Raw genomic sequence first — 15,396 nt, 5'->3', positions numbered from 1 at the left:
CTTACTTCATGTTGCTTTTTTTAGAAAGAATGAACAAATGAATGAAAGAATAAATAAATAAAACAAAAGAGCTGTTAAAAAGTTTCACAAGATTAGCACTGTGCTAAAAATAAGACTGTGTCTTATGTACAGTATCATAAGCAAATTTCCCACGTTCTTACTTAGAAATTTGATTTGGAAATTATTAGACTGCGAGAAAACTACTCAGCACCTAGAAGTAAAATTAGTTGTTAGAACTTTTCTCAAGCCGGGATAATGGAAACTTTATACACTTTTCCACTCCTTTGTGGAAAGAACCAGTTCTACCAACCTGTAAAAAGAACTTGCAAAATACTTTCTGTCATCTGTTGTCTGGCCACACCCACAGTGGCTTCACTGTGGGAGGGCATAGAAATGTGTGATTTCTGTCACTGCAAAGTACATGAATGAGTCAAGGTAAGAGTGAACAAAATCTGGAGTGAAATGCTGTGGGAATGTGCCTGAAGGGCAGTGTCCAAGAAACTAACAAATAATAACAAATACGCCGTGTGCCTTGAAGGAATAGCTGACTGGGTACGGGAAACGGGTAAGCAATTTCACATTTCTCTTTAAAGCATCGTGTAAGAGAATGTCTTTTAAAAAAAAACATCTCTTGCTAGTTTCATCTAAGTTTACTTTTGCATTTAGAACTTCCTATTTTATCATAAGGTGTTTTGCTTTTAGTCCCAGTCAGAATGTACTTATTGTCACTTTTCTGAATACTCTCTGGGTTTTGACTAGGGTTTAAATGACTAGACAAAAGCATTTTAAGACTTTTGTTAGTCTCTGGTTAAAAACAAAGGTCTAGCAAAAGTTCAAATGAAACTAATTTTGTAAAAAAATGACAGTCATGTTACTACAGGAGATGAATGTTTTGGGTTTCAGGGCATTGTTTAAAGATGTTACTCCAGTAGTTTGGCTCTGCACATAAGCAGACATCAAATACAACTACAATATATACCCTTGTTGCGATTAGAAAATGTTAAGAGAAACTTTCATTTCAGTGGTGACTGCACTAGTAGCATTTCTGAAGTTTAGTACCATATTTGTGATGAGACTTTGTCTGCAGTGAGAGGTATTGTAAGTCTATGTATGTCATTTGTTACATTTCTATATTACCTCATTGTTAAATCCTAAATAATACTGAGGAGAATCCTGTATTTATTTCTGTTTCCCATCGGCAGTCCTACTAGAACTTGACAAGCAATGTACAGGTGTTACTCCATACTGACTATTCCAGATCCTACATGACTGTAAATGACATTAGCAAGTATTTCTGCATAACTGGATGTTATTTCCTGTACCATTTTCATTAGGTGTTTCATGCTGTATAACGCAACTAAGACTTTTAAAATCTACAGCTGCACGACAATGCAAAAATAATTTCTGAAAAGACAGTGTGATTCTATAGTACTTGATTATCAGTTACCATTGTGGTTAACCTCATGTGTGTGGTGCTATGTAGCTTTGCTGCATCTTGGATTCTGAATTTTTCTGTATGCGTCTGATCTGCCTCATGTCTAGAAGAAGTACATTCCCCTTTCAAGTAATTTCAGTATCTGCATCCAGTACTTTTTTAAGGATCTGACAGTTTATATTGCTGAATGCACTCAGCTGGTTTCACATCCTTAGGAATGATTCACAGAGCCACAATGTCCTATCTTAAAAAAACCCTCCCTCAAAAGGCTGCATTGTAACTTGAACTATATGCTAGTATGTGTACCGACTGGAAAATATAGTAAAAATACAAAATTAACTGCTAATAAATAAAGAAATTATGAATAACAGTTTAACATAGTTACGTGTACTGTACATTTACCTATCCCTGCTTTCTAATATGCCCACAAGGACTGACCAGCCTGTTCAAAGCTACATTATTTATAATTCTGTATTGCATATAAGTATCACAGCATACAATGTCACATACAAATAAGTTTACATTAAGTAACCCGACAATGTATTATTATAAATCATGACTACTACACTACCTTGCCATTTAAAAGAAGTGTGGGCAGTAAATCGATTCATCTCAGTATATCGTATAACTTACTTTACTCATCACTATGTGGATGGATGAGTGGAACCTGTGCCATTTAACTTCTTTTCATATTATCTATAGCAATAGCTACCAGATATTTGACATACACACAGTTTATTTGAAGAACTGCACATGCTATATTAGCCCATAATAACGTGCTAATCTGCCACCTGCAATTAGCAGTTGCAGTAATTTTTGTGCAGGGATGAGAGACACTTGCTGTAGGGAGGAAAAGGGTTTGTCCCTTTTAATACCCCCATTTTTGAGTATATTTAAAACAAATAGGGATGAAGCACTGATTTTTTGAAAATTACCTACAGCATCATCATCAAGAAATGTCTGCATTTTTGCCTGATTTCTCTTTTTACCTGACTTTACTTATCTGAGTTTACTTAGAGTTTTTGCTACTTAACAAACCCTTATGTAATCCAATGGATAGCCAGCTGTCTCACAGACAGGACCCAGTCACAAGTGGAGTCCCTCACAGATAGATCCTGGGACTGCTCCTGTTGTCCTTTACTTCTCTGAAGTCAAGGGTCTCTGGATAACCAAATTTGCAGATGATTGCAAATTAAGAACAGTCATAGCATCATCCACTGGCACTAATGTTCACCAGAAAGGGCTGACACAGACAAATAACTTATATCAGAGACATGGACTGAAACTAAATGCCAATAAATGCATAATAAGATCCTTTGGAGAAGTCATCCACCCATGGTAACTATAATATTGAGAACACATCCCTAAGAGTGAACTCAGTAGTCAGGGACTTGGGAGCACACACAAACAGTAATATAGCCTTTGACCACTACAAGTCTACACTAGTGAGGAAATCATTCTATGTTGTGCAACTTATAAACAAAGGCATGGCATTTAGGTCCAAGGAGGTCATCATTCCACTGAATTCAGCATTTAGACTTAGGACTGCGGTGGTGGTGCTGCGGTAGCATTGTCACCTCACAGTAAGACATTGTCCTGTTTGATTCTCAGCTAGAGTGTCTTCTGTGTGGAGACATGCGTGAATGGGTGTGCCATCGTTGAAGGTTGTGCATCAGGGCCGGCAATGCGGCACGTAAAAATCTACTGCCAATCATTAGTGGACCGGAGTTCCGTTGTGGCAACCCCTAACCGGGAAAAGCCGAAAGACACAACAACAACTGAGTACAGTTTGTTATGTACCCAACCAGGCACATCCAGCAGTTGGAATGTCAATAGAGGTTCCTCACTAAAAGAATACAGGTCATAAGTAATATGTCCTATGCAGACTTCCTCAAAGCCCCATCTTTGTATTCTGTCTCCTAGAGGCTGTTGAGCGGAGATCTATGCCTGGCATCAGGGCATTGTCAGACCTCATCCTGACAGACCTCCTGCATATCCACAAAGAAAATAGCACCAGAATTACCCATTCTAAAGACTTAAACCTTGCCTATGATATAAATAGAATCTGGAGGGATGGCATGTATCCCAGGGGCTACCCCTTCTCTGGAACAGGTTCCCCATCCACGTGAAGAAGAATTCCTTCCTAATCCAGTTCAAGTGTGACTTGGACAATTGGATGGGGAATTTGAAGTTCATCTCTAGTTTGGAACCTATGTCTCTAATGGGCACAGGCAGCCTGTAAATGTTTCATCTCCAAGACCCTTGCTTGTAAATGTTTCCACCCCCAAGTTCCTGCTGACACTTATCAAGGGTACCAGAACTTGACAGATATTTGGGATGCATGACTAGGCTTAAAAAGGCCCTTGTGGTCATTAGCTTAGTACACACCTATAGGCCTGTACAACAATGCTTGAGCTACATACTGGACTAATAAAAACACTTTGACTATTGATTTCATTGCCTTCATAATTAGAGTATTTCATATGTAACACTTGTATTAATGTCTGCATACAAACTAATGTTTTATGTGCTTTCATTATTTCAGTTTAATGAGTGGGGGTTAATGGGGTGCCATTCCACTTAAAAACAGAGTAACACAAGTTTATTTTATTACAATTATTAATTTAGTTCTAATTATTGTTGTAGGTAGGAAAGGGATTAATGGTACACACTATTATTTACTTTTGTATGCTTATTACATTACATTTCATTTTACCATGCCATAAAGTGCCATGTTCTTGTGAATTTTTCTTAGTCACTCCAAAAATTTCTCCTGTCAGTCAAAACATAACAATATAGAGCCCATTAAAAGCTTAAATGTATGGAAACCTTATTGAAATCCGTGTTAAAATCACACCTCGTAACTAAGCTGAACTTAAATTCATGTAATGTAGAAATGACAATGCAATGATAAGAAAGTACCTGTTGCTAAAGTGCAGTGTTGTTTATTTCTATGGCAGAACACATTCTTCTGCTGAAGTATCTTTGCAATATCTACGTTAATAATACATGCAGTGTGTATTTTTTTACTGATTGCTACATTTTCATGTAATAATTCACACATTCTGTTTCATTATTAAAGTTCCCTTCTTCATTTTTTAAATCTCTTTCTTTTAAACCATTTTTTACATGTTATTGTTCACAGATACTTGCATGCTGAATAGTTGCATTTTGCTGAATATAGAATGACTTTTTATTGTAAACAGCATATATGCTGTTGATGTTGAGTTTCCTGTTTCGACTGCTTTGTTATCATTCTAGTTTGCACTGCTTCTTCTTCTGCTTTGTTTTCATTACTGAAGTATTTATTCCAGATTCGTTTCGTGTGTGAATGCCGTTTTCTCAGCTTGTTACCCAGTTTCTAAGACTGACTGTATATTATGTTTTTTCTTCTCTGTTTTGCTCCTACTTAGCCATAACTGCATTGTCAGTCTCACCTTAGCTTTCTCAGTAAGTCTAATATACAATATTTTTATGTATGTGTTAATATGGTATGTGCGTGTAACTGTATTTATCCTACTGACATACCTGTATATCACCACAACTCCATGTATTTTGTCTGTGATGATTTTCCTTAGATGCCTTACTTGCTGTAGATGTTGTAGCACCTGCAGTTTCTGAAAACATTCTTAAATTCTTTCATTGTATTCCATTCTCATAATATCTGAATGTGCTTACACCTGCAACACGTTACAGCATCTGAGCAAGCCTGTTTAAAGTACTTTAAAAGCATAGTGTCGTAAATGTTTTGCAATTTGCTGAATGTAATCCTGCTGTCTCTCAGTCATTGAAAGTTAGCAAACTTTAGAAAAACATCTTATTATATTGTATGGGATAATTTACAAAATTTGTTAAGAAAATTTTAATTTCAATAGCATGGTATTTTAGTTTAATTAATTGATCTGATTGTAGTGGATGTCTTTGTAAATACTTTAGTTGTTTTGTTGAATATTATAATAATACCTATTTTTAATTACTTGTATAAAATTGTTATGATATTTCTCTTTTATGTTAAAACAATAGACCTGTTTTGAAAAAAAGAAAGTTAGCAAACTTATCTACATTGACTTATATTTATATCACTGACTGAGGACAACCAAAGGTAATTGTTTGTTTTAGCTTGCATTTAAATATTTTACTGGAGAGAGTTGTAGAGTGATTCTGGTTCTACTTCAATAGGAAGCTAAAGCTATAATTTTCACTGATACAAAAATAAGCTTTAAACATGCCCCATACAGCTGTGGGGAATGGTGAAGGGTTCCCTTACTCAGATGCAAAGTATTTTAACTTGATAATGAAAAGGAACTAAATAAAATATTTACCATGCATAGTTTACAGTATTCTTTTCCTCTTTTTGTGTTTTCTTTTGTCTTCTTTTTTTAAGCTCACAAAAGAAAGATACATTTATCATTGGAATGTTGTTAAGCATTTGTCCGCATAATATGACTGCCTTTTTGCAAAGAAATAACTTTATATCCCTCATCAAAAGCTTATAGATAAAAGCAAATAAATATGCATTTTAGCACTTAAACAGTATCAGTTAAATAAAACAAAATCACACCCTCACTTGTATTTACTTATGTTTGGATATCTTTGGTACAGCGGTAGCATTGTTGCCTCACAGCAAGAGGTTCTCCTGTTCGATTCTTGGCTGGAGTGCCTTCTGTGTGAAGTCTGCATATCCTCCCCACGGTCGAGTGACCTACAAAAGACATGCGTGAATGGGCGTGCCTTCGCTGAAGATTGGGCATCGAACTGGCAACTTGGCACCATAAAAATCGACTGCCAATCATTAGCAGACCGGAGTTCCGCTGTGGCGACCCCTAACTGGGAAAAGCCAAAAAGACAGACATTGGATATCTTAATGATAGTTTTATATATCTGTGTTACTTATGTTTGAATATCTTAATGATAGTTTTATATATCTGTGTTACTTATGTTTGGATATCTTAATAATAATAGTTTTATATATCTGTCTTACTTATGTTTGAATGTCTTATCTGTGTTACTTATGTTTGGTGTTTTAATGATAGTTTTATATATCTGTCTTACTTATGTTTGAATGTCTTAATGATAGTTTTGTATATCTGTGTTACTTATGTTTGGATCTCTTAATCATAGTTCTATATATCTGTGTTTTAATATTTCATTGTTAGTAGTCACTGCTCCTTCTTTGCTTCAGTGGTGTAACAACATTGGCAATGCAGTCATATTTGCATTGCTTCTCTTAATCAAAACTACTCTGAGAACTGCATTGACAGACTTTCAGAGTTTTCCGTTACTAGTTATCGTGAGCTTAAGTAGGCAGTGATAAAACTCCCACATCCTATAGTATGGCTACCTTTTGAAAGAGTAGATCTTGTATTTCAGTGTCCTAGCAGTGTTTTATATTTCCTGAATATTATTCAGGGCTGTCTATGAAAAGAAGACTGTGGAGGTTTCCTCTAAATACTTTGATAAAGGACAGTTTCACCCAAACATTAAGTTGTTCTCAACAGAACATGCTCTAAAACTCCTCCAGTTTAAGTCCAAGACTGCCACATGTATGGAAGCATTACTTAAGTATCTCTTTGTCTATACCTGAAGTTAAAATTCCTGTGGATACTGTTGAAACTTTGCTTTATTTCCAGATTTTAAGTATTATTTTTATCTTCTACTCTGTCTGGAGTCACTAAATAAGCAAGGATTACAGGACATTACATATGACGCTACATTCATATTCATATAGAAACTAGAATGTGGAGAATATACGGAGACAATGCCAGGTTTTCAGCTGTGATTTTTTCCTCATATATGATTCCCAAAGAAGCTGCATAATATCTCACAGTAAATAATGGTTTAAAAAAAAAGGCAACATTTTCAGAAACTCTTTCTAAGAGAATATTTACAGCTGATGAATAAGTCTATTAGTGCCTCTGCTAATAAAATCTATCATAGGATCATAGGAGTTTACTAGGCTATCCAATTTGCTATTTACAAAGTGGACAGTACTTAGAATCATAGGATCATAGGAGATTACTAGGCTATTGACCCGGAGTTTATTTCAAGCCTAGCCATTTCATCCCAATGTAATACCATAGATACACTAGTCAATATGCAGGATTGTATTTAGTAATGGCTCTCCATGTCCAGGAGGGTAGTGGTCACTACCCCTGGTAAATATTTACAGTGCCCCATCCACTTATTCAGGTTAATTTGGAAGAGTATCCTAAAGGTGCTCTGTTTTACATGAATTGGTAGCCTATTCCAAAGATGCAGCAGTTGCTGGGAGACAAATCTGTCCCTCCAACATGTCCCATTTAAGTCGCAGGCCAGATTTAGGTCCCTGGAATGGGTAGCTTAGTCCCGTTTGATTTACAGATGTGCAACAAGTTCATTAGGTTTAGGTGTGAGACTGCTGTGTAAGTCAGGCATAAGTTTTTCCTAAGTAGTCTATACAATACAAGGTATAGCAACAGGGACTGTAGTCCGTCTGTGTAAGGCATGTTCTGGAGTCCTTTGATCTTGCTTGTTAGAAACCTCTGATGTCTCTCCAATTGCTGCAGGTGCTTTCTATGGTACATGCCAAACAGGGCATTATACTCAATTATGGGCCTGATTAATGACGAGTATAGAGGGTTTATAACCTCCTTTGTTCTAGAGGTGAAGCCTTTACTAATCAAGTGTGCTACATAGAAAGCTTTCCTTACTACAGTAGAGACATGGTGGTCAAAGTTAAGGTCGCAGTCAACTTGTGATCCCAGATCCCTTACCATTTCATAGGTATTTAGGGTATTGTATATAGGTTCATAGGTAGGCACTAGGCTATCGGCCCAAGGGCCTACATAGGCCTAGCCAACAAGGTTCCCCGGTTTACACCATCCACAAAAGTTATTTTCCTGTGCCACTGTCGAGAAGAGACACAGACGTGATCCCCGGGGTGTATGTCCTATTTTCCATTTACTCATCAAGATTTTTCTTGAAGAGTGCTAATGAATAACTTTGCTTGACATATATGGGCAGCCTGTTACAGAGTATGGGAAGTCTCTGGGACAGGAATCTATCCCTCCAGCATGTCCTGTTTATTGTGGTGACAAGGTTTAGGTCCCTAGAGTGTGTAACTCGGAGGGATTGGGATTTCTTTAGGTGTAGCATGTCCAACAGCTCTGGGTTTGACATAGCTTTATATGTTAGGCAGAGATCACCTCGGAGTAGGCGATATGCTACAGAGTAAAGCTGGAGTTTTTTGAGATGATCAGTGTAGGGCATTTGTTTGAGGCCAGTAATCCCCTTTGTGAGGTACTTCTGTGGCCTTTCCAGCTGCTGCAGATGTCTTGTGAGGTACATTCCAAAAGGGCCTTGTACTCTATAATGGGTCTAATGAGTGTCGAGTAAAGAGGAACAATTACCTCTTTTTTCCTGGATGAGAACCCTTTTATGATGAGGTGTGCCATGTAGAAGGACTTCCTGACTACTGTGGTGATGTGACTATCAAAGGAGAGACTACTGTCCACCTGGGTCCCAAGGTCTCTTATCACACATTCAGTGTTAAGTAGATTGCTGCCTATGTGGGAGTTCATGGGTACAGAGATTTTACCAAAGGGGATGACACAGCACTTTTTGGCATTGAGCTTGAGGCCATGGCTCTGAGACCAGGCATCTGTCTCAGCGAGGCCCTTCTGTAGGATGTCCACATCATTTGTGGACTTGACTATGGCTCCTAGTTTGCAGTCATCTGCGAACTTCATTAGCCAGAGGCCTTCTGTGTTAGCCTGTACTTCAGAGAAGTAGATACCAAACAGGAGACGTCCCAGGACGGAACCCTGTGGTACTCCACTTGTCACTGCTTTGAGGTCAGATTTGGAGTCTGCAGCTTTTACAGTGTGGGTTCTGTCAGTGAGCAAGTTGGCAACCCATCTTGTGACGTAAGGATTTATACCTAGTTTAGTGAGTTTAGCTATAATTCCAGAATGGGGGATGGTGTCAAAAGCCTTGGCGAGGTCAAGATAGGCTATGTGAACTACCTTACCCTCATCTACGGCTTTGGTGACTGCTTCAAAGAAGTCGATCAGGTTCAGGAGGCATGATCTGCCTTTCACAAACCTGAACTGGGTGGGATCCAGAGTTTGGAGATTACCAATGTCTTTGTTAATGAGTTCCATGATGATATGTTCCATGGTCTTGCACACCAGGCTCGTCAGGCTAATAGCTCGATAGTTCCCGGGATCAATGGTAGCTCCCCCTTTGTGGAGTGGGATAACTGTTGCTGTGCGCCATTCAGTGGGCACAAAGCCTGATGCAAGGCCTTTATTGAACATGGTGCTTAGGTGGGGAGCCAGTTTGTTCTGAAGTTCATGTAAAATGCAGCCTGGGATGTTGTGTTTTTGGCTTTAGAGAGTACAGCTTTTACCTGCGTAGTTGTGATTACAGGGACTCTGCATTATTCCTGTGTAGATATAGGCCCTTTAGGTGGTGGGGGTAAAGTTAGCACTGAACCTATCTGCCAGGATGTTGGTAATATTAGTTGGTTCTGTAATTTTCGTACCATTGTGCTGTAACTCAGAGCAGATCTGGGTGTTGCCATTGAGATTCTTGACATAGCTATAGAATGCTTTGTGGTTGTCCTTAGAATTAGTGGAGATTTTGTTTTCATAGCTAGCTTTGGAGGATCTTATAAGGGATTTCAGTTTCTTACTGAGGCTGACCAGGGAGCTCCTCCACTCATGGGATTTTACTCTCTTTTGCAACAGTTTCTACCTTCTATTGTACAGTTTGTTTATGGCAGGGGACCACCAGATTGGCTTCCTTTTTTGGAGGATAGCGTCTTCGTTCTGTTTGGGATAGCACGATCCATGCACTCATGTAAGTGCTTATAGAGTGCATTTGTGTAGGATTCAGCAGTCGTAACTGTAGTGTCCATCTGCATGGGTGTCATGAAGTTCACCACTTCTGTCTTAAGAAGCATGAAGTTGGCTTTGGAGAAATTTTTTACCGTGGTTTCCTCAATGGGGGTGGGGGCGGGATGTGGATATCAAGAGTGATCAGCATATGGTCGGATCGGACCAACGAGGAGTTGACTTCAGGTGTGGAACACCAGTCACTCATGTTGGTAATGACTAGGTCTGGGATATTGTTTCCCCTGGTGGGGGTGTGGATAAGTTGATCCAGGGCGTTGTAGTTTATGAATTGCAGAAAGCATTGAGCTAAGTAGGTGTTTGGTTGAACCCTAATATTTACCAGTACATCAAGAAAAGAGGAGTGGGAATCCTGGGGCATGGTGGGGAATCTGTAGCAAGCTACAATTTGGATTGCAGTTTTGCCCAGAGTTAGTTGCAGGTTATATGGCCGAAATGTGTGGTATGAGTTATAGCCCAGTAGTGCAGGGGTGCTCTCTGGAGCCTTGAACCAGGTCTCAGTCACTGCACAGATATCGATGTTTTCCATTTTAAGGAGTGCCTCGAGTGAATGCATTTTGAGATTTAGACTTCTAGCATTGCCTAAAAAAGGCACTATAGGGGCAGCAAGAGCCTTAGCCAGTATCCGGAATCCCAGGGGCAACAGGTGCAGGCCATCTGTGGCAAAACATCATGGTCTGTCGACCATGTCATCCCAAGCAGACAGATACTGGATCCCCTTAGAATGACACCAGAAGCTTAGCCAGTTGTTGAAGTCAATCATTTTGTCCTTGTACTGCGGTATCATTCTGGGCGATGGCAGAATGCTATTCAGGGCTAGGGTCATACCTGCCTGGGCTACAAGATCAGAGAGCTCTTCCATGTCTCTTTTCATGTAGTCCAGGGAGGTACATTTCAGGTCATTCACACCAACATGGACAATGACGGAGTCATATTTGTACTTGTTGTGGAGTGACCTGAGTGCATTGGTTATGTGGTGGATCCTGGCACCCAACAGGCAGCTCAGAGTAACCTTCTCCTTGTTTAGCCTGGTAAGTGGGACATCAGTGTGCCTGACTATAGAGTCACCTATGACTAGTGTGTTGGGTACATTGTTTTGCCTTATTGGCTGTGTTTGAGTGGCACACTGAGTCTGTGGGCTATGTGTAATTTGGGTTGTGTTGGGGGATGGAGTTTGCTTGCGTTTCTGCTTTGGAGGTCTCTGTTGCTTAGACAGATTATTATTGAGAGCCTCCATCAATGTTTTTGTGTTACTATGTGTGGATATTGGTGGTGTAGATTTAGTGAGACTATGTGATGAGTGTGGTGTGGTGTGATGCAAATGTTAACCTTCTCCTCATGACTGTCAAGTTCAGTCTTGGTTGGAGAGAGCTTTACCTCCAGTTTGGCTAGATAAGTGCATCTCTCACAGGTTGTAGTGTTGGGTGGTAGGAGGAGAGGGTTGTCTGTGTACATGAGGCAATTTCTACATTGCCTCAAGATGCCCAGATTCATCTGATAGACAGGAGAGAACACTGTTGTTGATTTGATAGTGTGACGGGACATTGCTTTTGCTGAAGGGAATGATGATGCATTTCTTTGCATTCAGCTTGAGACTGTGGCTAAAACACAGGTCGTTAGTCTGTGTAAGGCCATCCTGAATTATACTGCCATCATTTGGGGATTCAATAATTGCACATAGTTTGCAGTCATTCGCAAACTTGGTCAGCCACAATCTCTTTTGTTTTGACCTGAACTTCTAAAAAGTATATACCAAACAGTAGGGGGCCCAAAACTGACCCTTGTGGCACCTGCCGGTGACAGGTCTGCTGGTTGATGTGGTCACCCACTTTGATAGTGTGTGTTCAGTTTGTGAACCAGTTGGCAACCCATCTTATAACAAAGTGGTTTACATTCAGTTTGCTAAGTTTATTGGTAATGCCTGAGTGTACAGGGAATCAAAATGAAAATATAGTCACATACTCTTCACAAGCACTCAGAGAAAGAAAAACTTTAGAGAATTGCCACTGTACTTCATTAAAGACACATGTGGCCTGGCTTTATCATGTAATGGAGCACAGACTGCATTGGGGGAGGAGGGCAACTGGCTGTGAAACAAAATCGCATATGTGTGGTAGCCCCTGTCAGTCCAGTTTGGGGATAAGTAATTAAGGAGTAATACTAACTTCTTAAAAGTGACACAGGAATTTGTACTGTACAGATGACTGATTATTGGTGAAAAGTATATACTTTGTTCAGTTACTCAGTACAGGAATTGTACTTTAACAAAACTAAGCAATTTATTATAAACTGCTTCTGAGTTTATTAATCTATTGCTTCCACTGGGGAATCTGCTATTTGTTTTCCAGAGCATGAAATATTTAAGAATCTGTATGTCATTTTCAACACAGGTGGAACATGTTGGAGGGATTGATATATGTCATGGAGCATGACACTTCTCTGGAATCATCTTCCTTTCCACATAGGGTGGAGTGTTTCTCTTACACCATTAAGATGTGATCTGGATGAGTGAATGGGTAGCCACTGATTCACTCCCAATTTGGCACTCTTGTCCTTTGGGGACTAGAGCAACATGTAACTGTTCTGTTTGTCTCTGGTTTGTTTGTAAAATGTGGGTAATAGAAACTTTATGGGAGTGTGTGGCTGGGCTTCCAGAGATCCATGTGGTTCAATATCCTTGTAAGTACTTACAAATGTAGTGAATGAAATATCTAACACTATACAATCACATAACTATGTTTGGGACTTGTCTCACTATGGCAGGCAAAGCCAGAAGTCCAAAACTAAGTTCTGTAATCCCATACTACGAGACATTTTATTTATTATACAGACCAGGCAGACACATATTGCATGTACCCATTTTTCCTTTTCCTTTAGGTTGAGAAATAGTTTCTGAATAATTTCAGTAGGCCAGTGGCTTATGTACCTTGCAGCTTATGTAGGCTGTTGTTGTTGAATATGAGTTGGGGCAAAAACAGCTGTGTGGTGGGAGTAGGAGCAGAATTTTAGGCTTATGATGCAGGAAGGGAGCTTTAGGTTTAGGAAGTGGGAGGGAAGGGGAGTTTAGGTTTAAGGAGTGATCAGGGAATTTAGGGTTTGGGAAAGGGAGTGGAGATTAATGACTTAAGGAGCAAGAAGTTGGGCTGGGAACTGGGAATGTTCTGCTACACCTTTATTGCTGTATTGTGTCAGATATAGAGTGGGCTATGTAGAAAGGGGCGATCTGGCCAGTGAGAATCTGAACACTTGCTTTTTCATGCAAGTGGCAGCAAGCAAATGTATCACAAGCTGCTGGCATGCAAGCAATTGTAGTGGACCCTGCAGTAATTGTATAAGTTATTTCTTAAATAAGACTTTAGCTAATTCTATACATTTTTATAAAGTGAGTACATTGCAAGTGATTTTCTGCTCTAATTTGTGGGGCACTTTTTAATGTTTTTTATGTCGGTTCATTTTTATTTCACTAGTATAATATTACAGTTAGGATTATGTTAATGTTTGCTATTTGATATGGATTATTTACATTATTGTTACTTTTCATAGAATCTGGTCGGTTGTGTCAGTAATGTCTTTTTCTGTTTGGCTTATTGTGGTCAGTCCTTTCTTTGTTTTACTTTTATTCTTTCATTTAAAAATGTATTTTCAATTAAATAGTAACAATCTTTATTCCTAGTAAGTTGATTTGGGTAGACGGTGCTTTTTTTTGTGGGTGGGTGAATTCCGCATGTGTTTATTTTGTGTATGTGGTGTGTGAGATTACATTTTTTTTAAATTTACATTGAAGTTAATGGGAAAGGCAATCTTTATCTATTTCATTTCAATTTATTTTACTTTTTGCTAAAACTATGTGTCAGGTTCAATTTGGAGGGTTGTTTTAGATGGGTTACTGTGATGTATCTGTGTGTGTGTGTGTGTGTGTGTGTGTGTGTGTGTGTGTGTGTGTGTGTGTGTGTGTGTGTGTGTGTGTGTGTGTGTGTGTGCACATCTGTCTGTCTTGTAAGATAAAAACCTCTACTTTGTTTTTTACTGACTATAGTACAGATAAAATAGCAATTCTGTAGATAAAGTTTTGATGAAGCATCAAAAAAGTATTAAAAAACAAAAAGATCTTCACTCCAGATACGTTTTAGTACATTGTTTACATTGTGTATATCCTTAAGACCAATATGTATACTTTTGCTTTTTCATTTATTTTAATTTTTAACCCGGTTAGAAAACTATCAAAATGGACTGTTTTCAGAATAAGCCCAAGAGAGTTCAATACAATTATAGCACCTTTCCAGCAGAATAATATGTTGTCTAGGCATGCAAGCTAATGCAATAAAATTATCATAAAGTTCTGAAGTAAAGGCACCCTGCATTATTAGTTCTGGAGCAAGGCATTAAAGAGCAGTTCAGCAGTGATTATAAAACCATTGTGCGATGCAGCATTTCCTGATAGTTTGGGTAAAAATCAAAAGTTGACCGCAATGCAAGCTTGAACAATGAAATGCATTGAAAGTAATTTTAATTGACAACAAACTGCAGATACATACATATAAACTGTTTAAGGCTGCACATATACCTATATGGGAGTCTAATTTTACTGCAAGTAAGAGAATGTCAGCAATTTTTGCTTTATCTTTCTCATGACACGGCAAACCTCTTCCTTATTATTATTTATCAAGTGAAATGTGCATATTATTATTATTGTTGTTGTTAATGTGGCAATGTATTGGCATTGCTGTTGTCTGTGCTGGCAAATCATACACATCTTTTGTTAATTTACATGCTGCCCTGTTAAACTGAAACAATATTTTGTGCAAACCAAGATACAAATTTAGCATTGTTCAAAGTTTAAAAGGTCTATTAAGTAACAGTATGCCCTTGGCAAGTATAAAAACAGAATTCTTCAAGTAACAGAAGAAAATGAACAAACATTCTAAATGTCAGATATCACAAACGACAGATGATTAATTCCTGAAATGAGTAAGGGAGGACTGACATGTTAAAGTACCACTTCATCTGTACAGTAAAAATTGAAATATTAAATCATGCTTTTCAGAACCTAAACATTCAGATGCACAA

At 38.5% G+C, this 15,396-nt stretch overlaps 1 protein-coding gene across 2 annotated transcripts in view; it reads left to right on the top strand.

Moving 5' to 3' along the window:
* The window catches only part of LOC122789949 (P2Y purinoceptor 4-like), a 965,681-nt gene that overhangs the window by 698,502 nt on the left and 251,783 nt on the right, over positions 1-15,396 (top strand). The window contains exon 1 of one of the 2 annotated variants that reach the window (XM_044057446.1): positions 399-565. The exons of the other annotated variant lie outside the window; for it this stretch is intronic. The gene's annotated coding sequence lies outside the window, so the exon portion shown is untranslated. Of the gene's footprint in view, positions 1-398; positions 566-15,396 lie in introns of those variants that run through there. 2 annotated transcript variants of the gene reach the window in all.

This window comes from Protopterus annectens, chromosome 15.part0 (assembly GCF_019279795.1).
Source record: "Protopterus annectens isolate FY-2018-M chromosome 15.part0, PAN1.0, whole genome shotgun sequence".
Lineage (NCBI taxonomy): Eukaryota > Metazoa > Chordata > Ceratodontiformes > Protopteridae > Protopterus > Protopterus annectens.
This window is presented reverse-complemented; position numbering and strand designations above follow the sequence as displayed.